This window comes from Dermacentor albipictus, chromosome 9 (assembly GCF_038994185.2).
Source record: "Dermacentor albipictus isolate Rhodes 1998 colony chromosome 9, USDA_Dalb.pri_finalv2, whole genome shotgun sequence".
Classification (NCBI taxonomy): Eukaryota; Metazoa; Arthropoda; class Arachnida; order Ixodida; family Ixodidae; genus Dermacentor; species Dermacentor albipictus.
The window spans coordinates 8,389,756-8,413,272 of NC_091829.1; the positions used below are offsets into that span (position 1 = coordinate 8,389,756).

General features: G+C 48.3%; 1 protein-coding gene across 4 annotated transcripts in view; it reads right to left on the reverse strand.

Moving 5' to 3' along the window:
* The window catches only part of dnc (phosphodiesterase dunce), a 696,777-nt gene that overhangs the window by 324,088 nt on the left and 349,172 nt on the right, over positions 1–23,517 (reverse strand). The window contains exons 1-3 of one of the 4 annotated variants that reach the window (XM_070524790.1): positions 14,738–14,808; positions 8,740–8,873; positions 5,672–5,744 (exon numbers count right to left, since the gene is read on the reverse strand). The exons of the other annotated variants lie outside the window; for them this stretch is intronic. The gene's annotated coding sequence lies outside the window, so the exon portion shown is untranslated. Of the gene's footprint in view, positions 1–5,671; positions 5,745–8,739; positions 8,874–14,737; positions 14,809–23,517 lie in introns of those variants that run through there. 4 annotated transcript variants of the gene reach the window in all.

Genomic DNA, 23,517 nt, shown 5'->3' on the forward strand with positions numbered 1-23,517 from the left:
AAGAGATGTATCGAATCTCGAAAAAAGCTATTGTGAACGATGCATACAACTACAGCCCAATTACTTATAGGGAAACTTCTAGGCTTAATCTACAACAAACCTCTTTCAATATATATATACATACATATATATATATATATATATATATATATATATATATATATATATATATATGCCATATACTTAAAACACTGTGTCGCCACCCTGTCATCCCTATGCGAAATACAAAGCTTGCCGTAGTAACAACACAACTATACATGGTCACGATAGGCGCTTTGGTACCGGCGAGACGTTACGCTTACGGAAAATATTGCTATTCCTATACGATATAACATTAACTAATTATTGCAGCGACATCACATTAGAGTACGCAACAAAATTATCAGTCGCAACGGCAAAAATTATGACGCCAGGCCCAGATGGGCTTTAGCAATGTCAGGAAATTTCTCTCGCGGCAAAAAAGTTTCTTGCTGTGTTTCTTGATTTAGTTAGCGACTGAACATGACCATGTGGCCCCACACACAATCTTAAAAGCCACACTGGTATGTACTTGCGGTATCTGCGCAATATTTATTTATTTATTTATTTATTCATTCATTTATTTACAGCACCCTTAAAGACCCCACAGGTTTATTACATAAAGGAAGGGGGGGGGGGGGGGTACATTATTGCAGACTCACAGATAATTCAAAAGCAAGAAAGAAGGCGCAGGCATACATAGAAGATACAGCGGCACAAAATGCATCATAATTTTGGTAGACGCAAACTCTTTCGGCAGTTCATTCCAAAGCTTAATATTTAGAAGCAAAGGAGAGAATTCGAACAAGTTAGTCCTGCAATGGGGTGGGTATACTTTGAACGGATGAGCGGTGTGCTGGGCGATGCATGTGTTTCAAATTTTGTTTCCAAAAACGCAGTCGGTGACACAGAGAAGCAAATATCAGGGCAGCAGCCGGTGCGGTCATTCGCACTTCTGCTTTTGTAGGAAAAATATATTTTGAAAACGTTTTTAATATTTAGCAAGGATTCTCGGCTGTGATTCAAGACCGACTATGAAAACAACCCCATATACGTCAAAGGACGCCATCATCATTTTCTAGTACCTCGACATAAGCACCACCGTTAAAGTTCTGTCGATGCAGGATAATACATAATGCCGGTTAGACGATGGCTCCTAAGGTGAAGCTTGCTTTTTCGTTTTCACTTAATCGTGATCTTTCTACTTTCTCATAGTTCCATTGGTAAATGCTGCAAAGGTGTCTTCGTTTTTTTTTTGTTCACTTATTAGTTCACGTGTGAATAACCGGATAATGGGAGCCGCTGACAACGGTGAAGCTATTAATACACGTGCAAATAAGCAACCAAGAGACGCAGACATGAAACCTCTCACAACAAGCATGAAAATGAGCACAGCTGGCAGCATACAAACAGCAAGCATCGGATAGCAACGCAGGCGGATGCACGCCATGTCTGAATGCGAAGACAAAAAACACCAAGGCGAGAGAACATAGTTGAAAGACGTAAGGAGGAGGCCCAGATTAAGAAACCCGGTCAGACGACAACAGCTCGGCACGAGCAGAGTAAGAAAAAATAAAAATATATTCAGCGTTTGGAGGCAGTCAGAGATGTCGCCATCCCTCGCGTGCCTCGCCGAGATGAAAGTGTACGGGCATCACATTCAAGACGCGCGTATAAAAGCTTCCAGAAAGACGAAAACGCCCAACAACCAACACGAAAACAGAAATAAAACGAAAGAAAGAAGCTAATTTCAGAGAAGCAAATGAGCGCGTATGGAGTGGATCCGAAAGAGAAGTGCAACGAACCTTCCTCTGCCACAAAGCCCGCCTAAAAGAGATGGGGGGAGGGAGAGAGAGGGAGGGGGGCGGTAAGGAAATGGTTATAGTACCGGTCGGCACTTAAATGGAGTCGGGTTGAGTGCCTCGTAAATCAGTCAAAAGCACTTGACGAAAGCCGAGCTCAGAAGAGAATTTTTATCAGCGCTAATGTCCACCATTTCTTACTTTCCTTTCCTATCTCTCTCTCTCTCTATCTCCTCTTTCACCTAGCCATCTTGGCACGGAGCTCGACCAAGGAGCTCTGAGAAGCCCTCTCGCCTTCGCCCCTTAGCAGGTATGCGTCGTGGTAGCGGATGAATATTGGAAATCTGATACGTGTGATAGATCGACCTGTCCTGATCGAGCTGCGGCATGTTCTCGGGCCGTTACCCCGGCCGCGCCACCACAGCCTTTTATAACCCCGTTGGGCGATCAGCATGATGAATCTCCCATGGACGAATCGCGAGTTACGATGCGCGGCGTCGGAATTCGGGGTACCGAACTTCTTGGTTCTCAAGCTGAGCGTTGACTGTTGTACTTGGAGCCACAACGAAAAGATTACTTGCCAGCATAAACCTACAGTCAAAAGTGAAAAGTAAATCCTAAGATAGGTTTATAAAGATACCCCAACTGAAGAATACGCCAGACCGGTCTTGTGTTTTCTAGTTCTTCTTAACATTTCCTAGGGTGGAGAGCTCAGTGGTCTGTTGATTCCTGATGTGTGCACTAGAGGGGTCTGGTGGCACTTGGGGTCTACAAAGCAGTGGTGTGGTGCTGTGTGGTGTGCAGGCTTGCTTATAAATTCTTCACAGGCCACTGTGGTCTGGTGCTGTCTCGTGTGCATATGACAGTCTGTTTTAACGCAAACAATGCTTCTACACGTCAGAGTGGTGCCAGCTTTTGCGGAGGACTTTTCTAATTTGTCCATCAAGGTAATGATTATGGTTTCCTCAATTAATAATAAGTCCGCTGCTTTCGTTATGCGTGTGGACGTGGCCATAATAGCAACATGATCTCAAATCCGCTTAATTTTTACCAAATTGATGCTTACGTATAGGTGTGCATTGCGTAAAACTATGTATTACTGTTCGGAGCCATGAAGTGTAGCGTTGTTACTGCTTGTAATCGTGTTAGATTCGTGTCCAAACTGTAGCTGCATAATAATGAACCCGTTGCAAATAAATCTCTACTATCATGCATACCAACAGCTTTTTCAACCCCTTACGGCGCTTTTTCTATATTGGATAGTTTTCTCAGCTGACAGCTGTAACACGTTGTCCCGATGATGTATTTTAACAGATTTAACAAGCTGGCCCGGACAAGTTGTAACGATGATGATGAGCCAACTGAAAGATACCCCAAAAAGCAAGACTGCCGGTATGGTATGAAGAAGTTTATTTAGGTCCTGAGGGATCAGTCTGGGACTGATGCGGGCCGCTATAATAATAATAATAAATATAATAAGGTCAACGCCGACCAGCGCTACTGTTATGAACCACCTGCCCTGCGGATGAAGAAGACGTTGCATAGCAGGCGAGAAAGAGGACGAGCTGTGCCCCGTCCCACCATCAAAAATGTTACGGGGTCACGCCATGAAGGGTTTATGTAGAATACTTACGCAGTGGCAGCGAGTGGCACCACAACAACAAGCAAGGTGGGCCGGGGCTACGCCCGAAGCAGCTGAAATTTACCGCAGAATATAATTTTTTTATCTGAACTTACAAGCTTAGGAGTCAGCATGTTTTCAATATATTTTCCTGTGAGCGTAATTTTCTTCTTTATACCCTAAATACATCCGAGGTGTACCAAGGTCAGTTCAAAGTGTTCGCGCAATATTTTTTCTCCCGTGATGATTGATAATGGGTAATTGTTTCCAGTTATAAAGAATAGTTAATATATGTCTCTAGAAGCATTAAATATGCAGTGCAGGACTTTGACTACTTTCCGACATTTTAATGTATAATATTGTAGCTGCTCACTGCGGGCTGAGTTTGCAGTGTCATCGGCACAATTTCTAGAACGCTCACAAGTAAAACTGCCGCAATATTTGTCTTTTGGTTTAATCTTACAGAAATAAATGCAGCATTAAAGGCAAGAAAAGGAGCGTTGTCCTTCTAAATTATTTTACGTTCACTATACAGAATGTACGTTAAAGAAATAGGAGGGAGTGGCAAGCGCTCGCTCCGAAATAATTAGGCATGTCAGTTCAGCCAGAGCCGAAACTTCTTATGTAAACATAACGATGGAGGGGCGAATGACGCGCGATGATGCCATAAATTAATTTCCAAGACTAGCTCCTTGTGTCATCTTACATTAGGGTGACTTTGGTTCAGTGTACTTATTTAAGAAAGTAGGAAATTGCCATCATAGATGAGCAAGAAACGAAAACAACTTGTAAAGCTTCGTAAGTGATCCTGCGCACAAAAAGAAGAAAAAGAAAGGGAAAAAAAATATGCGATAGAATCGCCAAATTTAGGACGTCACAATGACGTTATCAGGTTTGTAATCTAGAAACAAACTTCACACTTCCATAAAAATTAAATACTAGACTTTGTTCTTACAGGTAATTTCTTTTTCCTGTCCTTTTTATGTCCCTCATCATGTTACACAGCGACGACCAGCGGATTGGTTCGCCTCGAGCACAGTCCACTTTTCTAGCCCTTCTAGATGCCCCGCCAGGCACCGTTTAAGGGCATAGCTCCTCCAGGCTAAATCTAAAATGTGAAGCTGTCAAACGCCTTCATCATCATCGTCATCATCATCATCATCATCGTCGTCGTCGTCGTCATCATCATCATCATCATCATCATCATCTTTTATGTCCCCTCAATAACCCCTGTCCTGCGCCAACCGATTCTAACTAGCGCCTTCAAATTCCTTAATTTCATCAGCCCACCTAGTCTTCTGCCGTCCTCGACTGCGCTTCCCTTCTCTTGGCACCCATTCTGTAACCATAATGGTCGACCGATTATCTAACCTACGCATTACATGACCTGCCCAGCTTTGTTTCTTACATCTTCCTAAAAAGTACAAGCTAGTATATACCAAAAAAGAAAAAAAGAACAGAAAAAGCAAGAAAACGGAAGGAGTGGTCAAACTGTAGCAGTTTGCCAGTAGAAGTGTCAGTATTCTCAGTGCTCTCTATCACCACAAGTGCAAAAGTGTTGTCAAAATGGGTGCGAAGAAACTATGTGAAGGAGCACAGTGTAAGCAGTTATTGTTGAAACAAACGCAGCTAACTCTCAGGCGTTCTTTTGCAAATTACCAAAAAACGCGCACGTTGGCTAATATATTAATATGCCTTGTTACCAGATTGAATTATTTATATGCTTTCTAAACTGTCTTATCGTTGCACCAGCAAGTAAACGTCAGCTTTCCGCTACTTCGTCATTTCTTGATGCTAATTTTTTTCTTTCTCCCAAGTAGCGCCAGGCCTAACGCTTGAATTCTGAATCGGTACCAGTGCTCCCATACTTAGACCATTCTACCTGACCTGTAGACAAAACACCACACTCAGCGAAGAAAAAAACGTGAAAGACGGCACCTCTAATTTAGGAATAGGCAGCAAAGGTACGCCTTGGGGCTTCACCGCTGACTGCTGCAGGCTCGGCACAATGGCCCGCGCTAGAACTTCGCATCTGGTCGGCGAAGAGAATCGAACGTGATTGACATGGCGCAGTGAGAGGCACGGGCCGGTACGGAGCGATTCGACGCGGTCGCCGGCCATCAACGAGCAGCTAGGACGGACGTCGTAAATTCCCAGATTACTATCGCGAACCGTGCCTGCAGGCAAAAGGAATCAATAGGACACACCCCAAAAAAAGAAAAACACTCACGCGTGCTCGGAACTGCGCACTTGGATGCTCTGCGAAAGGCGATCTCCTCCCTGGCAGGCGCGACTTCACGCGGCTGCAATTCAAGATCCAATGTTACGGCGCGCACGCTCGCTTCAGACGCCCAAGAAAAGGAGAGCGAAAGAAGAAAAAGAAAGATTGAATTAAAGAAGCGCAATTATGAGATTCGTTCTGCTAATACCTTCAGTCACAAAGAAGAATAACACAGAGAACATAGAGATGGATTTCATTCGGATTTCCGTAATAATTTACTTTCGCCGAATTGCAAAGAGCGCTGCACTCTGAGGATATGCAATACCCTGCGGACCTCCGGCATGTGCTCGACTTCCCGAGAGGCCAACGTTCGATCGTATAATCCGCGCTGTACGTTATCATTACTGAGCTGGACGTATGATGCATAACCTAAATGGAAGCTTCTTAAAAGAAGATTTCAAAGGCTTTCGCCGTCTGCTTCGAGTAAGTGATTCTTAAGCGACTCTATGGCCGGTGACCCTAACACGAACGAAAAACAAAACTAATAAGAACTTCCCGGGTTGCGGAGAGAGTGCAGTCGGATCGAACGACAATTGCGGAACACTTGTCAAATTTCGAGTAACTTATCAAACAGAAAAGAGAGAGAGACTACACGGGACATTTGAAAGCGATTCGACGAAGCCTAAAATTTAAGTGCTTCAAGACGCTTCAGGTCTTCAGCACATTTCAACGGTTTGTAGCGAAACTAATAGTTCAAAAGGATTTTCATTCTGCGGTGTCACGTTAAGTGCACGGGATATGTAAAGCACCTATTCGGGAGTAAGTTAGTAGTGCGGAATCGAAATACAAACCATTTTTAAGGACTTATCGACAGTTTTTAATAAAATCTTACGTGAACAGCAAGCCTGATATAAAAAAAATATTTTTGGGAGATTTTTTACATGAACAACAAAACAATATCTCCATTTCTTGCTTGATATATGATGCTATGGCGGAATAAATTTTCAAAGTTAACCATGGTGCAAGAACGGAAAAGTACAATCTATTGAAAAAGTGTAAGGGACAACGCATTCATGGTCAGAGCCCTCCAGCTCGAGTACGCAGCATGTGCTTTGTTGAAGGCAAGCTTAAAGCCCACTTTTACTGGAGCCGAATGCAAGAAGGCGCACAGTTAGAAATTAAAAGATATCACGTCGCGGCAACAACGTATCATAGACTCTACGTAAGCCACAGGTGAGCAGCTGTACCTGTGCGTACAGCTGCGTACGTGCAGATACAGCTATAGTTTAATGTGGGTAAGCTACAAAGATTCGCGTAACACCTATTGCGAAAGTTGTAGCCAGCAACCGCTAGGTGATCGTCACGTGTTTAGAAAAAGTTTATTTCCACAAGAAACGATACGAACACTAAGTCACAATCACGGCACAACTCCACCAGGACGATAACATATACAAGAAACGAAGCATTGTATACACGGGACGTTCGCAAAGTAGTGTCCGATTCCTCACTCACTATCACCTAGCCACATAGACCCACGGGAAAGCACAGTTACACATTAACTAACTGCCACATGCATAAAATGATGCTCCATATATACAGTGTACACAATGGTTATGTACAATGATGATGTGATGGTCACGGGCGTTGGTGAAAGGACCTGCGGAGGCTGAACAGGAGCAGGCGATGATCAATCTAACAGTGAGAAGCGCGAACTGTTAACCTGTGCTGTGAACAAGCGTGATCGTGTACAAATGCTCCGTATCTCTCGCTATTTCTTTATCTTTCTCCTCTCCACTCTCGCATGCACCCCCAGTGTGAGGTAGCAAATCGGATTTCTCTTCTCCTTAACCCCCTTGCCATTCCATTCTTTCATTTTTCTTCTTCTAGGCGTAAGGTCCGAGGAGTGGTGGGCGCAGCTGTATTGTATGAGATGCCTTAACCGCAACCACTGCCGTGAGGAGCGGTTAAATTGTAAACATGTTGCTGTGCAGCTTTTAGTTTCTTGTAATTGCGTTTTCTTGAAAACGGCTTAACGTGCACCAAAAGCACAGCACACGAACGTTTTTGCATTACACCTGGTGGAATTGTGCCGTGATTGTGACTCACTGCTCGTATCGTCTCTTGTCGAAATAAATTTTTTCTAAGCGTTACACTCCCATCGGTATGAGTACTACGCGACCAGGAAACGAACCCGCAACCTCGTGCTAAGCAGCGCAACGCCAACGCCACTGAGCCACAGCGGCAGACGAAGCACTAAACACCTTCTGTCTTCTCAATGGCAACATTCGTCCAATGGCGACATCCGCCGCACCGTCAGACACTCGAAGGCCGGACGGCTTCACAGAAAATCCTTTTCGGGAGTAAATGTTGGTATCATATTAGACACCATTTTGCGGAGTTTTCGTACAGCTTCCAGTGGAGTATGTTCGCTCCCATCGGGCGTAAGTAGAGTAAATGTGCTCCACAGCGGAGTACGGGAGCAAAACTCCGCTTAAAGGAGTTACCAACTTTTCATTGTTTGCAAAACGAAGTACGCCAATTTCTGTCACGCTCAGCGCGAGGTACACTTCGGTCGCAGCGGATAGACTTCTCGTACGGCGTCCAAGACTCCAGAAGTTGGATGATTTCCAACAGAAAGCTTCGCTAAGTGCCCTTGCAACTAGTTCTGTCATGAATGATGATCGATTAGCAGCACTTAGTAGATGATGGATAGTGGCATAGCTTCTAAAAGCACAATTGAACTAGGTACACGCGTTGTCGGTCGAGTCGGTGCGTACTGTACATGAGGGGAAAGCTTAAGGACGACTTAGGTGACCACGTTAAAGAACACGCCAGAACAACGCGTGCAGCGTTGCTTCGCTAACGTGTTAGCTTATGTCGCGTACAGAAGAATTCGTTTCATAAAAACGGGCAACGAAAGACTTCACAGAGGGTAGTGCCGGATCGACGTTGGCCCCATGGAGCTCCGTAAGTTCAGCACTTTGCTCAGAAAGGTATACTTGGCTAACTTCATGATTCGACATTAGAAACAGTAAAATAGCGCGGATTACATAGACAGAAAGGGAGACATTTGGAACCTGTGTGTCAGTGTCCCTTCATTTCCGCACGCGCGACCTCTGAACTCGCGTTTTTCGCAGTCAGCCGTTCTCAGGAGGTGGACGCACAACGGCCGGAAACAAAACCTGCGACCTCTATGGTCAGCTGCCAAAGGCTACGTGACCGTTGAGTGAGTGAAGAAACATTTATTGTAGGTCCGGCGAGGACGCGAACTCGTCGCGCACCCGGCTAGTCCCACGTCGGGACCGGCAGGTCTAGCCCACCGGCCCGGTCGCGGGCACGCCGGACAGCCAGGATTTGCTGTTCCAGAGCGGGGCTACGCAGAAGCGAGTCCCACTCCTCCTTGATGAACTTAGGGTATGTTGACCCGCACTCCCACAACATGTGCGCTAGAGTAGAGGTCTGCCCGCAGGAGGGGCAGGCGTCGTCGCGATACACGTCCGGGTAAGCCTCGTGGAGAACGGACAGACACGGATACGTACTAGTCTGCAGAAGCCTAAGAGAAACGGCTTGCGCCCTATTCAACCTGGGGTGAGGGGGTGGAAAGACCCTTCTAGACATGTAGAAGAATTTAATAATCTCGTTATGAGTAGCGGGAGCATCCCTGTGGCCGTAGGGAGGAGGGGAGTCGGTGCTTCTTGCAGAGGAAGCGCGGTCGGTGAGGTCACGCGCAGCCTCGTGAGCAGACTCATTCAGGTTCTGGGGGGCACCCTCGACCGACCCTACGTGAGCTGGAAACCAGTGGATTGAATGATGCGTGAGAGCATATCGATTCGAGTTGCTAAGAAGACGAGCAGCTTGCTTGGCGATGCAACCCTGCTGAAAAGCCCTAACTGCCGTTTTGGAATCGCTATATATCTCGGACCCACGACCGTCTAGCAGGGCGAGGGCGATGGCGGCTTGCTCGGCGACTCCGGGGTCTGAAGTGCGAATGGAGGCGCAATTAGAAATCTTGCCGCTGGAGTCGACCACAACGATGGCAAAGGTCTTCCCATCGCTGTACTCCGCGGCGTCGACGAAGCTTGCTATAATGTCTCGTTGCTTTATCTGTTTGAGGATGGCTGCTGCTCTGGCCTTGCGTCTGCCCTCGTTATGGACGGGATGGACGTTTCGGGGCACAGGGGCCACTTCGAACTTGTCTCGAATGCACCTAGGGATCGGGGTACTGACCATCGGGAATCCCGCAGGGTGGTAACCCAACTCTTCGAGGATGTGTTTACCTGCCGCTGTGGTGCTCAGGCGAGTGAGTTGCGCACGTTCTTGGGCCTCGGCAATCTCCTCGGCAGTGTTATGCACCCCCAGCTTGAGGAGATCCTCGGTATGGGTCCTGATGGGTAGCCCGAGAGCCCTCTTGACCACTTTGCGGATGAGAGCGTTGAGCTTGTCTCGCTCCGCTCTGAGCCAGTTGTGCATAGAAATTGTGTACGCAAAGTGACATAGCACGAAGGCATTGATAAGCCTGAGGAGATTGTTTTCCTTCATTCCTCGGTGCCGGTTTGCTATTCTGCGAACGAGGCGGAAAGCGTTGTCCGTCTTTGCGATGATCTTGCGGAGAGCCGTTCCGTTCCCGCCGTTGAATTCGACAAACATGCCGAGGACCCGAATAACGTCGACCCTGGGTATCACCCCCCCGTCACAAGTACGAAGACTGATGCTGCTTTCGGAAACTGGCTTCCAATCTTTGGGTCTGCCTCCCTTCTCTTTTCTGTAAAGCAGAAGCTCCGACTTGGCGGGGGAGCATCGAAGTCCGGTGGGGCGGAGATACTCCTCGATCACATCGATCGCCTCCTGCATGGATTCTTCGACTCTGCCCTCGCAGCCGCCGGGGCACCATAAGGTGATGTCGTCGGCGTATATGGTGTGCTTGACGCCCTCTACGCGTGCCAACCTCTCGGAAAGACCAATCATACAGATGTTGAACAGGGTGGGTGAGATGACGGCGCCCTGAGGAGTGCCCCGCCCTCCGAGGGGCACATCTTTGGAGCGGAAGTCCCCAATGCGAAGCTTGGCCTTCCTGTCCGTTAGGAAAGAGCTGACGTAGGTATGGAATCTGTAACCGAGACCCAGGTCTGAAATGGTCTTTACGATGAAGCTGTGGAGCACGTTGTCGAAAGCTTTCTCGAGGTCCAGACCGAGCAAAGCCTTGACGTCTCTGGAACGGCCATCCACAATCTGATGCTTTATTAGCTTCATTGCATCCTGCGTCGAGAGTCCGGCGCGGAAGCCGATCATGTTGTAGGTGTAAACCTCGTTGTCTTCGAGGTACCCGTTGACCCTGTTGAGGACGACGCGCTCCATGACCTTGCCGACGCAGGAGGTTAGAGAAATCGGCCTGAGGTTCTCGATGTTCGGGGCCTTGCCGGGCTTCGGAATGAGCACCGTACAGGCCATCTTCCACTCTGCAGGAACAACGCCGCTATTCCAGCACTCGTTGATTTTGTCGGTCAGGAAGACGATCGACGTGTCCTCGAGGTTCCTCAACATTCTGTTGGTGACTCCGTCTGGACCAGGCGCAGACTTGCGGTTGAGTGCGAAGATGGCCTGTCTGACCTCGGCAACGGAGAAGTCTTCGTCGAGCTCGGGGCGTGGAGGGCCTCGGTAGTCCGGGAGTTGGGTCACTGGATCTCCATCGCGACAGACGGGCAAGTACTTCTGTACGAGTTTTGAGACGAGCTCATCAACCGTGTGAGACCTGGTGGCTTCGTGAAGGGCCCGGGCCAACGTATGCCGCTGATTTGACTTTGAACCGCTTTCGTCGAGAAGGTGCTTCAGCATACCCCAGGATTTGCCATTGCGCATCTGTCCGTCGACGGATTCGCAGAGCTCGTCCCACTGCTGCTGGCATAGCGCCTTGCAGTGTTCATCGATGACCTTGTTGAGCTCTGAGATCTTTTTTCGGAGTCTGCGATTGAGCCTTTGGCCCTTCCATCGGCGGAGCAGGGCGTTTTTGGCCTCGATCAGGTGGGCAAGTCTGCTGTCCATCCGCTCGACGTCGAGATCGGTTTCTACTTTCTTGGTAGCCGCGGAAGCGTCGTTCCGGACGCCTTCGCACCATTCTTCGAGGGTGGCGGGTGCCCTGTCTTTGCCGGGTTCTTCGCGAATCTTGCGAAAGCGGTCCCAATCGATGAACGTGAATTCCTTGATCCTACTCCGAGACACCTTGAAGTTGGTCTCGAGAATGTAGTGGTCGCTGCCGAACTCCATGGCGGTGTTCTCCCAGCCCACGTCCTCAACGTTCCTGACGAACGAGAGGTCGGGTGTCGAGTCCCGGGTGACGGAGTTGCCGATGCGCGTAGGAAAATTCTTGTCAGTGACCAGAGTGAGGTCCATATCGTTGGCGTCTTGCCACAGGTTGCGCCCCTTGGTAGTGTCGTAGACGTAACCCCAGATGCCGTACGGTGCGTTGAAGTCACCGACGACTACTAAGGGTCGAGGGCCGGCCAAGTCGGTCGCTTTCTTGAGGATGGTCTTGAACTGCTGGCGCGAGTCCCTGGGGCTACTGTAGATATTGAGGACGAACACGCTGTTTCTGCGCTGATTCTGCTGTGGTACGTTGAGCAGGATTTCAACCATGACGTATTCAATTCTACCACTTGCCAGCTTGAGGTCGTGGGTGAGATGAGTCAGCCTTTTATCAATCAAGGTGCAAATCCCTCGCCCCCCGGGCAGGCCCGACACGGCCCTGTAGCCCTGGAGCGAGGCGGCGGAGACTAATGTTTCCTGGAGAGCAATGATTTGAGGTTTGACAGCGAAAGACCTGAAGAACTGCTGCAGAGGGGCTTTTTTGTTAGAATACCCCCTGCAGTTCCATTGCCAAATGCGAAAACTCTCTTTGGACCTATCCATTATGGCGGACCGGATGGACTACCACCTAATGGGGCAGTTAGGGCTGTACAAAGACTGGGGCCTCCTATCGCCGCCCTGGTTGGATATTGAAGTCTAGCTTCCTTTAGTATGGCGGGAACGGTGAGCGGTTGGACGACGGAGGCGGATGAAGCCATTCGCGCCTCAATTGCATCTATGCGATCAGTGAGAGCTCCGAGGCCCTTGTTGGGGTCTCCGAGTGCAACCTGAATTTGACGAACGTTATCGGTGAGACAACTGACGCTAGCAGTGACCTGTCTGAGGCCATCTGCCAGCCCAATGAGAGTTTGTTTTATCTCGCTGACCTCTGCGGACAACGCTCCCGAATCACCTGTTTGTTTTACTACTGCTCTGCGTTTGGTGGACGTCGCAGTACCGTCTACTGGGGCTGGGATTGGAGTCTCTGTGGCCCTGCCTGGCGCACCGTTATCCGACACATTCGAAACGAGTTTCCGAATCTCTGCCATTTCGTTAACTAGCCTCTTGATCGTGCTCTTGAGATCGTCGTTCTCTTTGCGTAAGCGAGTGACTTCCGCGTCCCTAGCTCGCTCTGGGTGTTGGTCGTTACGAGGTGCCTGAACAGCTTCTACATTGGCACCGGGCTTGGGACGTGCCAGATCGGCCCAAAGGAGGGTCGGCTGCTTCCCCAAATATGTGGAGGCGGGCTGAGGTCCAGATGCTGGCTGGGTTCTGCAACCCGGGCCGCCCCTGGAACCGGATCTGGATCTGGATCGGACTCGGCATCTTGACATCGACCTGGCCCTGGAGGCGGAGCGGCTCCTGATGTGACCCCTGGAGCGGCCACGAGACCTGGATCTCCCCCTGGACCGGGAGCGGCTGCGACCGTGTTGGCGTTCACGCGATGCTTGCCGGGCTTGATTCGCGCCTTCCATGGGCGGGAAATGTTCGGCGTTGAGGGCGCGGGAGCGTTCCCCCCGTCTGCGTCTGACGAGATATGGCGTCTGAAATCGTCGCTTGCACTCCTTGGCGGCGGTAAGGTGGTCGCCACCGCACAGCTTGCATTTGGGATCGCAGCTATGCTGGGCGTCGGGGTTTGCTTCTCCGCATCCTCTGCAGATGGCATCGTTCGGCGAAGGGCAGGCGTCGGAGCGGTGCCCGAGCCTGCCGCAGCTATAACACACGTCCATTTGCTTGCGAAATAAAGTGCACCTGACAATAGTGCCGCCGTAGGAGACAAAATTTGGCACTCGGTACCCCTCGAACAGGACCACCACGGTGCCGGTGTTCTTGATTCTTTTGGCGCCCAGCGCCATGGGATTTCTCGGGTTTACAAGTTTTTTGTCGATCACCGCGGGCCCGTCGCTAAGGGAGACGCCTCGGATGACGCCCTTGCACGTGTAGTGGGGGGCGGCCTCGTAAGCGCTCACCTCGAAACGTTGACCGGCGACGGAGATGCCCTCGACGCCGACGTAGCGTGCAGCGTTGTCCCTGTTTGGTGTGCTGATCACCATTATGTTTTGTTGAAAGTTAGGACACATTGTGTCGGTGTCTCGCGACGCCGAATCGAGCCCGGCAGCCTGCCATATGGCGTCGGCGACTGCGGTAGGTCCGCACTTGCTGATACACAGGCCTCCCCTGGGCCGCACGACGATCTTTGCCTCTTCCTTGGGCATCGGAGGCATCCTGGCTCCTCGAATTATCTTGCCTTTAATGCCCGCGAGGTCGGCGCTACGCCGAGCGTGGGAACTGGTGTTATGCTGAACGTCGGCCGCACTGGCATTGGCCGCGTTTCTCGTGCTCCTTGAAGAACGTCTGGCGGCAACGAGCTGCCACCCTGAGTCTTTAGTGAAGTCCTCGGGGGATAAAAACTCCCCTTCCACCTCACACTCCATCACAAAGTCCGTGGAAAAAGCCTCCGCCGAGAAGAGGTGGGCTAGCGATGCCTTGCCTCGCGAACCCTAACACGGTTAGGCTCAGCACACAGTCATGGCGTAGTCGAAAGAAAAACGGCAAGAAATGTCACAAAACTCCACCCACCCACAAAAGTCGGGTATCAGCGTGTTCCTCTTGACTTCACGGATCCGAAAATGCAGAAAGTTCAGGGGTACACACTCGAAAAACATACGAAAATGTTGGCAAAAAGCGGGAGCCGAGCGAACCACGTCAAATGTGGCTGAAACCCACTGCAACCGCCTACGTGACCGTTGAGCAAGAACTGAGGCTATGCGCTCTTCATCTTCCTCGGTTTCGATTTTCGCGCAAGACGGAGACGATTTTCAGCAAAGCCAACAGTCACACACGCAAGAACAGGGCAAGACGCCGAAGTCGAGATGATCCCCGTAATTATGCCACGTTTATTTCTCGCAATAGGGGCATGCCACGTACCCCTCCTACCGTACAAAAAAAGAAAAAAAAAAGAACAGAACGCGAAGGAAAAGCATGTTAAAACTAAGACAATTACACAATTACACAATTACACAATTCTGTGAGTGTGATGGGAGGTGCGCGCCTCTGTTTTTTTTTTCTTTTCTTTGCTTCATCATTACAGCTACTTTTCCTTCTCGTGCCTCGGCTGCGCAGCGCATCCGTGTTGCCCCACAACGAGGAAGAGAGACAGAAGAGCGTACGCGAAAGGAGACCGGTCACGTCGGGCCACGCTTTCGCCAGGCCGATCTCCTCGGTCGCGAAACGAGGCCCTCGGCTGATCGCGGACGGCCCGCGCGGGTAAATTGCCGTGAGTCGCCGGGGGGCGTCGGCACGGTCGGGGGCGCACACGACCACGCGCCCGCCGCCCTCTCGCCGTTTCCCTGCTGTACGGTGGGCAACCGCTGCGAGCGGGGACCACCGAGAATCGCACTGCCGGCGGAATTGCGTTAAAAATAAAGCGCCAGATATACCGGGTTGCCAAGATGCATTGGCGCACTCGTCGGCACTGCATTTCTAACAGTGCTGACAAGTTTTAATCGGAACGTAAACGGCATTTCCCCGCAAGTTTTACGGACGCAACTCGAAATTTTTGGTGAGCGAAAATAAGTGAAAAAGGCACCGGTCAATAACGGGACGCCTTTCACACAGTTTATGAAGACATCGCATCGTCACACACAGTGTCAGAGTCACATACAGAGACATGCAACGTCACAGAGTGCACGAGGTTGCACAGTCGCAATATTTCGCACAATCCGGCCTATTGCGGGTAAAACAGCAGCACATTTGTAGAGGATGAGGGAAGCTATACGGGGTTGTTGGTTTAGGACGGCTAATTTGCTGTAATGCAGGCAGAACAACGCACGCATAGAATCAAAGTTGTGTCCGTGTCGTTGTGCCTGCATGGCAGTTGCCAATAATCTTGGTTTCGGTGAGTGAGCGACCATCCAGGTTGTCTAAAATGAAAGAGCTACGCTTAAAAGAAAAGCGTTTAAGTATGTTTGTTGCACGACTAAACACCAGGGGGATCCATAGCAATGCAATAGCAAAATTCCGCGAGTGACAACATTTTTGTTCTTCAGCACTGTGACCTTGCTGCCAAAGCTCCCGCGTTGTCATCAATCAGATATACCTGGGGAAGCCCGACTGATCCCCTGAAAAAGGTGATCATTTCGTCGTTTTTTGCTTGCGGTAGCGGGCACCCAGCGTATTGGCCTACGAATAAGTTATAAAAGTGAAGATTTATACGACACATTGCGCAAACAGCGCAAATGCCTTGGTTCCTTGAACGCGACGCATACATGCGTAAGTTTAAGGCGCAGCTGCGAGTGGAAACATGCCGCACTGAGAAGTCGACGACACCCGTGTCTGACACCAGCGAGTGTTCCTGAAATTATCGCGTGCCGGCATTGCGACTGAAATAACAAATTCGACAGTTGATTTTTTTTTTTTGAAGATTGATGAAACCCTTCTGCCCCAAGCGATAAATCAAGTACCGCCACGGATCCAGCAGGAAATATCTCGAAAAATGCGAACAACGGAATAAGAGATGATATCTGGAGGATGATGGTACTCGCCACACGTGACTATAAAACAAGAAATATGACAGCAGGAGGGCGAACGTAACGATAAATGGAATTTCATGAAGACAGCGCTCCTGTTTGACTCACAGCCATGAGGAAGAGAGATCCCTAATCATTTATATCGTGCACTTTTATAACACTCTTATGCCTCATAAAGATATTTGATAGCTGTGTCACTTAATTCTACGCATCCAGTGCTCCAATGAATGCCGAATTCGAAACTAAGATGGCGTGACAAATATTGAAGACCTTCCATTTGAGTATATCCAATCATGTGTACGTGCCATAGATGGAGTGAGACGCTGCTAATCATACACTCTGAAACTTAGTGCGACGGCACATGCCTTGAACTATGGATGGATTCATTATTTACGTAGCCATGCCCTTACGTCGAGTTACTGCAGTTTACAACAGCATTTTTAATCATTCCATGCATAATATACGATACCGACATTTGCACTGTAAATGTGAAGGACAAGAGGCAGCGCGCGTATGGAAAATGGGCCGAGAGACAAAGGAAAGCGAGGGGGAAGTAGAGAAGGCGTTCGGAACGTGGGCCTCTGGTGTGCTTCTCACCTTTACAGCAGAATATGAAATGTGCCGGCAGTCTAAGCAGCTTATACGATTTATAGGCCTCTTATTTCCTGAACTCATTTTTATATCGGTTCTGCTTTTATAGGTCTGGCCTTTTCTTCTCGTTAAATTTCTTCCCTTTATCTGCACTTCAAGGAAAGGAGAAAGCAATAAATTGTCATTTTGCTACTAAAACAGTAAATATATAAGCATAAGTTCTGTTCCGTGCATGTCAATACTTTTGGCTTATCCAGCACATATAGCGAGATGTGCGGACATCGTTCATCTGCTGCAAGAAGCGAACCAATCGCCGATTTAACGACGTCCTCAGTTGTAGCGAATAAGACACCCGAAGAACGTGCCGGCGAAAGCAAATGTTTCGTCAGGAGTGACGGCTGCTGATAGTGCGTGCAAATAAATGCGGATGGGATGAAACCCTATAGCGAGTGCACATACAGGCACTCGCGCGCCCTGGACCGCCTTTTCTCTGCATGCGTGAATATAAGCACACGCACGTACAGCGATTGCCAAACGGCGCTGATCGATCACTCCGCGCGCGGTATGCGGCGCTGAAAGAGGGAGGTGGGGGGGGGGGGGGGGGAAGGGATGTTCGGGATTCCTGCGCGCTGCACCAGCCTGTAGGTGGCGTCGGCTGCACCCACGGACTACGAACACTACCACAGACAACGGGTGCTCGCGCATTCGCAGGGCGAGGAGGATGTCACTGGGCCCGCCGGACAAGGGGGCGAGCGCAGTCGCCTGCGGGAGGGCGTCACGCTTCGCCGTCGAGCGCGCGTTGATGTCACGTGCGACGAGTGTCTAGTACAGCAGAGGCATTTCGCAGGGATGGACTTCGTTTTCCGTTCTTCTTGCCGTTCCCCACCAAAGTTTTGACTCCAGGAAGCTCAAGCACTATTCCACATCAAGGAAAATTCAAACAACTTGATCACCTTGACTTTTGGCCATGGAAAGCATATTCGTCAAATTCCATGTTATAATGATTAATTACTTGGTAATTGGTTTGTTGACGTATCCATAACTGAGACATGGCTCCAGTCTGTGAAAAAGGCTACTATGTGTTTTGCGCTCCCCAGGGAAGTTGATCATCAACCTTTCTTCCAACGTACATCGGTTGAAAGAAGCGTTCCCTCCCCTGACCCGTCGATGAGGTAGTAGTCAAAAGCGTAACGAAGAACTGCCGCAGCTTCTATCTACGCATGCATGTTCCCCGAAATCAGCCCGATCTCGAAAACCCTGGCGCAGGCTGTGTAGTACGCGCTGCCGCTGCTAGAACGCGCGGAGTTGCAATTTGACAACTCTGTGTGTGAAGTGCAGGGCAATTGAAAGTGTCAATTGAAAGTGTAAATAGACAACCAGGGGCCGTGAGAAAGAAAGCGAGAGAAACAGACACAGCGAATTGGACGCAAAGAATAATGGAAACAAAATAGACCACGAAGATTTACAAGAATGACAAGAAAGAAATTAGAAGGAAAAATCTGTGCGATACCAAAGGGCAGTGCGTTGCTAATTGAGGCTCTAGCGGGTTGCCTAAGAGCAAAGACATCCCAGAGCAAGTATTTGCAACAAGGTGAGGCAAAAATCCGGAGACCACTCTGCACACCCCAAGGCAATGCGAAGAGTTCCACCCACAAAGACCCGTAGGTAACGGACACCTTCAAGAAGCACTTGGATTTAAAGTGGACGGAAAAATCAAACGGTCAGCAGTAGAGATAAGCAAGAAAAGTTCAGAGAAATTGGTGAAAAATAAAGCAAGAAAGAGATTGATACGACCGGACCCCTTACAGGTATATGTAGCGCTGCAAGGCAGATAGAAGAGGTTTGATGAAGAGAAAAACGATTAAGGAGACGTATACAAAAATGCTAGAATTAAAGCACATATAGCGTGCGTGATTAAATCAAGCAGGCTAGGCGACTTTTTATCGCCAGCCTGTTTCAAAGGGGACGCCAATAAATCGTCATCATCATCAGCCTAGAGTTATTGTATATGGTAGTAACTCTAATTTGGCCTAGTACTACATGCAGGTCAAGCAACTAAAGCACAGATGTGATACACCATTTAAACCAATACAGAATGAGAAAGAGAAGCACCAGCCCCTGGAACAAAATAAATAAATAAATAAATAAATAAATAAATAAATATTATAGAGACATACACCACAATCAGGGGCGTAGCCAGGGGGGGGGGGGGGCTTATGGGGCTTCAGCCCCCCCCGAAATTTTTTCGTGCTGTCCATGCACCGCCGACCAAAGTGACCCCCGGCGCCGGAAATCACTCTGGATTTTGTCTAGAATGTCTTTTTGACGCTCGAAAAGACATTTAACCGCGAAGATTGCGAACTCGGGCTGGATTTCGTGGCAACGCCCATGCACCCGGAGTCACATAACGCCAAGCAGTCCCATTCGAGCACAAAGTTTCAAGGGCGCTTTGATGGTGAGCGGTGTCAGGATTGGGGGCTCAATCCCATCGTCCGTGGTCCTTTGCCAAGATTGGAGTACGGCATGAATTCGAAGGTAGCTGGCCCATGCCGTCGTCCAACTTATTTACGCTGAGATCGTTGATGAAGTGAAGAACTGTTTCTCATCGAGAACGAGGAAAAGGGGTTTATTTACAGAAATTAACTCAGTCTAACATGACTGCTTGAGAAAAAGAGTATCAGTCCAACATGACTGCATGAGAGAAGTGACTCAGTCTAACATGACTGCTCAAGAGAAGTGTCCTCAGCATTCGCACAACCACAGTTTTTATACACTCGATCCGCCGGTCATACGACGCGGCGACTGTTCGTTTACTCATCACCAACTCGCCGCTGCTCTGCAGATCAGTTTACAGACACAAAGGCACACACATTCCGAAGCCCAAACGACGGCGTTGGAGGGTTGCCGTTCCGGGAATTATCGGTGCCGATCGAGGGTCGCTCGTTGTTCTGCGCCACGCCGAAGCGTGAGAAGCACAAAAATACGTCGTTCCCGCGGCAGCTTGTCCATGCGTGTCAAATCAGCTCCGCGTTGGGGAACTCCGGAATCATTGTTCATACACCGAACTAGTTCCGTCACAATGTCGAAGGGGCTGGAGGAAGGAGGTGGATTTCACCACAAAGGCCGCTTCTTCGAACGCCTCCCAGCTGCAGCGACGGTGAGGGGGAGATGCGCGTCGTGTCGCCCTGTCGTAACTGTGTGGCAATCTTGTTTGGCAGCTCGTCATTCTTAACAGGGGGCTCGCCGCGGCATCTCACTGAGGCCACGGAATATATGGAGCGCATGGATATCAATTGCGAAACTTTATGGGTATAAATGTCGTAAGCTCTTGATGTGAAAGGTGCATTGACATTTCAAAAGTGGGGCTTTAGATTTTCAATTGTGGAACTTTGTGGGTTTAATGCTGTTATAAACATTTGACGCCAAAGTTCCATTGACTTTTCTAAAGTCTTACATCGGAACATACAACGAGACAAGCCAAATCAACACACTAGAAGACGAGTTGACAAAGCACGCAGCGAGGTCCAATGAGACGAAGCGTTGGGGTGGTTCATTTGTGCCGTCATGTCACATAAAAAAAATATCAACATTTTTTTTTAACCTACGCCAGAACATCCATGTCAAGACACTAAAGCCAGCCAAAGTAACTACGTTCTTATTTATTTTTTCTACTTTGACTTTTATTCGCGAGGACACATTGAGCCTCTTCAATTTTGTTTTTGTTCTCGCTACCCTACCCGCGGGCTTTCAGGGGGGAGGACGCTTTCTGGCTAGCAGACGAGAAAAAAAAACAATGGTCGCTCGCCGCCATCACTGTGGGGACTCGAAGGATTGCACCGCGTTCCTTCAGGGGAACCTTTCCGGAAAGTCTTGTTTCGCCGGTGTAGGATACTGAGCAGTATGCGTATGGTTCTCAGTGGACCAAGCGTCTCATGTTTTCTTCGGTATTCCTTCCGTAGCCCCTTTAAGTGCCTGAAGTATGCATTCGATTCTGGCCAACATACTTTCCTATGCGTTTTTTTTTTCATTTCGGTGCCTCCGCCCCACAGAAAAAAGAAATACATTGTTGCGGCGCAGCGAATTGTCGCATGGTGAAAGCTCGATATTGATACTTCTTTTGCGGAAAGTAAGGGGCGATGCGACGCTTCAGTTGCCCGATACGTTTATTATATTATTGCGAAAGCAATTATTTGGACACTCCAGGCGCATTCCTGCCGTCGCCCTCGTGTTTAGTATAAAGTCCAAGGGTGATAACATCGTGACCACGCGCTGCATGCTGTATGTGCGAGTGAAAGCGTAGGAAGGGAGGTGGAATGGGTGAGCCGACGATGGTGGCTCAGTCTTGTGTGGGCAAAGGAGAAAAGCGGGGAGCAAGCGCGCCGCCTTCCGTCGCGCGCAATACATCGGGGGAAGTGGATGGAATGGGGGCGGAATCTAGGATTCCAGGATCTAGGATTGAAAGTGGTTGCATTTGAGAGAGAAAGTTAAATGCTAGTGTCTGTTGGAAACAGAACTTCGATTTAGGGCCTGAATTTTGTTTAAAATATTTTGAAAAATTCGAAAGTTTGAAAAAATAGAACCACGACGTTTACAAACTAATAGCATGAAGCATAATAGCATAATATCATGAAGAACAGATATTGTGGTTCTGTAAACGGCATCTATTATAAGAGTCAAAGCGGACAAATTTGCTATGTCAATTTGTATATTACGTGAAGTGGTTACGTTGTATACAAGGGTTCTGCAAAAGCCATATTTCCACAATACTAAATTTTATTGAGATTCATGTGTAACATATCTATTTTGTCCGCTGTAGATGTACTATTATATGCACTTCACAGAATTGTGATGTCATTTCTGATTGTTGAGTCACAGAGTTTTAAACTTGATAGTTTCGTTTTCTGAAAATTTTCGATTTTGGCCAATTTTTAATAAATAATTGACCATCGCAATGAAAAATTCGAAACCAGCAGTCACTAGAATTAAACTTTGTCGTTTAAATGCAACAAACCTCCTCAAATTTGGTGAAGTGATCGCAGGGAAAAACGAATTCCCCTTCTACATGTATTTAATTAGGAGCACCCGAGCTTAAGCTTCCTCTTAAGGAGGCGGCCGAGCTGCAACGTGCTCCCCCCCCCCCCCCCCCCCCCGAACAAAATTGCTGGCGACGCCACTGGCCCCATATATATATATATATATATATATATATATATATATATATATATATATATATATATATATATATATATATGGGACCAGTGGCGTAGCCCCCCCCGAACAAAATTTCTGGCTACGCCACTGACCACAATCCGATCAAAATAGGCTGAAACCCACATGGCCGAAGGTGAACGTAATCAAGCGACATATCACGCGCGCAGTAATTGGCGAATCAACTACCTACAGTGTGCACAGCCATCGCAAACGACTAGTACAGGGTACGCATATAAATTTGCCTGTAAAACAAACCTGTAATGTCAGTATAGTGAAGTTACGAAAAAGAAATCGATCTTCGGGATAAGGACAGGTAAGCAGACGAACATTTATTCATAACTGCAGAATGATACACCACCGTGCGCTATAAGCCTGGTGGTTTTTTTATAACCTGCCCCTGAGAAAATATTTACTTACGGGGGAAAAATATCGTGAACTGAGAAAAATGCCAACGACAGCTCCTTGACTTACGTGTTTTTTTTCTTTTTTTCTGGCTTATTTGATTGCGCGCATATTAGCTATAGGAAAATTGCTCGAAATTATTTTTTGTTTCTTTTTATCTTGAGCGTCGGCTGTTGCCACCATATGTATATGTAACTTCCACATTAGGAGCCCCTGTCAATCTGCAGAAATTCTCAAGGCCACCCTTGGCCTGATTTTTAACGACCTTTTTGAATATGCACCGTCCTAAAGATAATCTCCCGTTGAAAATTATATGTAGGGCAAGGATTACCGCCATTGAATCCCTCAAACTTGATCATTTTCAGAACACTGTAAACAAAAATAGCTGTTTAGTATGCCAAAAATATTTCATCATTATTAGTGTCACTGCTAAATATCAAGGTTTAGACACAGACGCAGTCGACAGCGCCGACATTTAGTTGCGCGCCGGAAATGAAGCGATGCAGTGAGTTGCTGGAAATTAAAACAAAAAGAAAGTCAGTGTCATTCCACTCTGTGAAAGTAAATAACCAGCGAAGGTGTGTATGTGGGCCCCTTAATGGCGAACTGTCCATTGCCGTGAATCAATCGCCGTATGCACATAAATGGAAGACAAAACGCAACTAGTCATTCCTCCATGACGTTGAGTCTCGGACGATAATGAGGCACTGGGGACTATACATACCCATGTATTGCTGCAAAACGCGGCACGACACCTTTTACTAACGAATACCGGAACGTAGG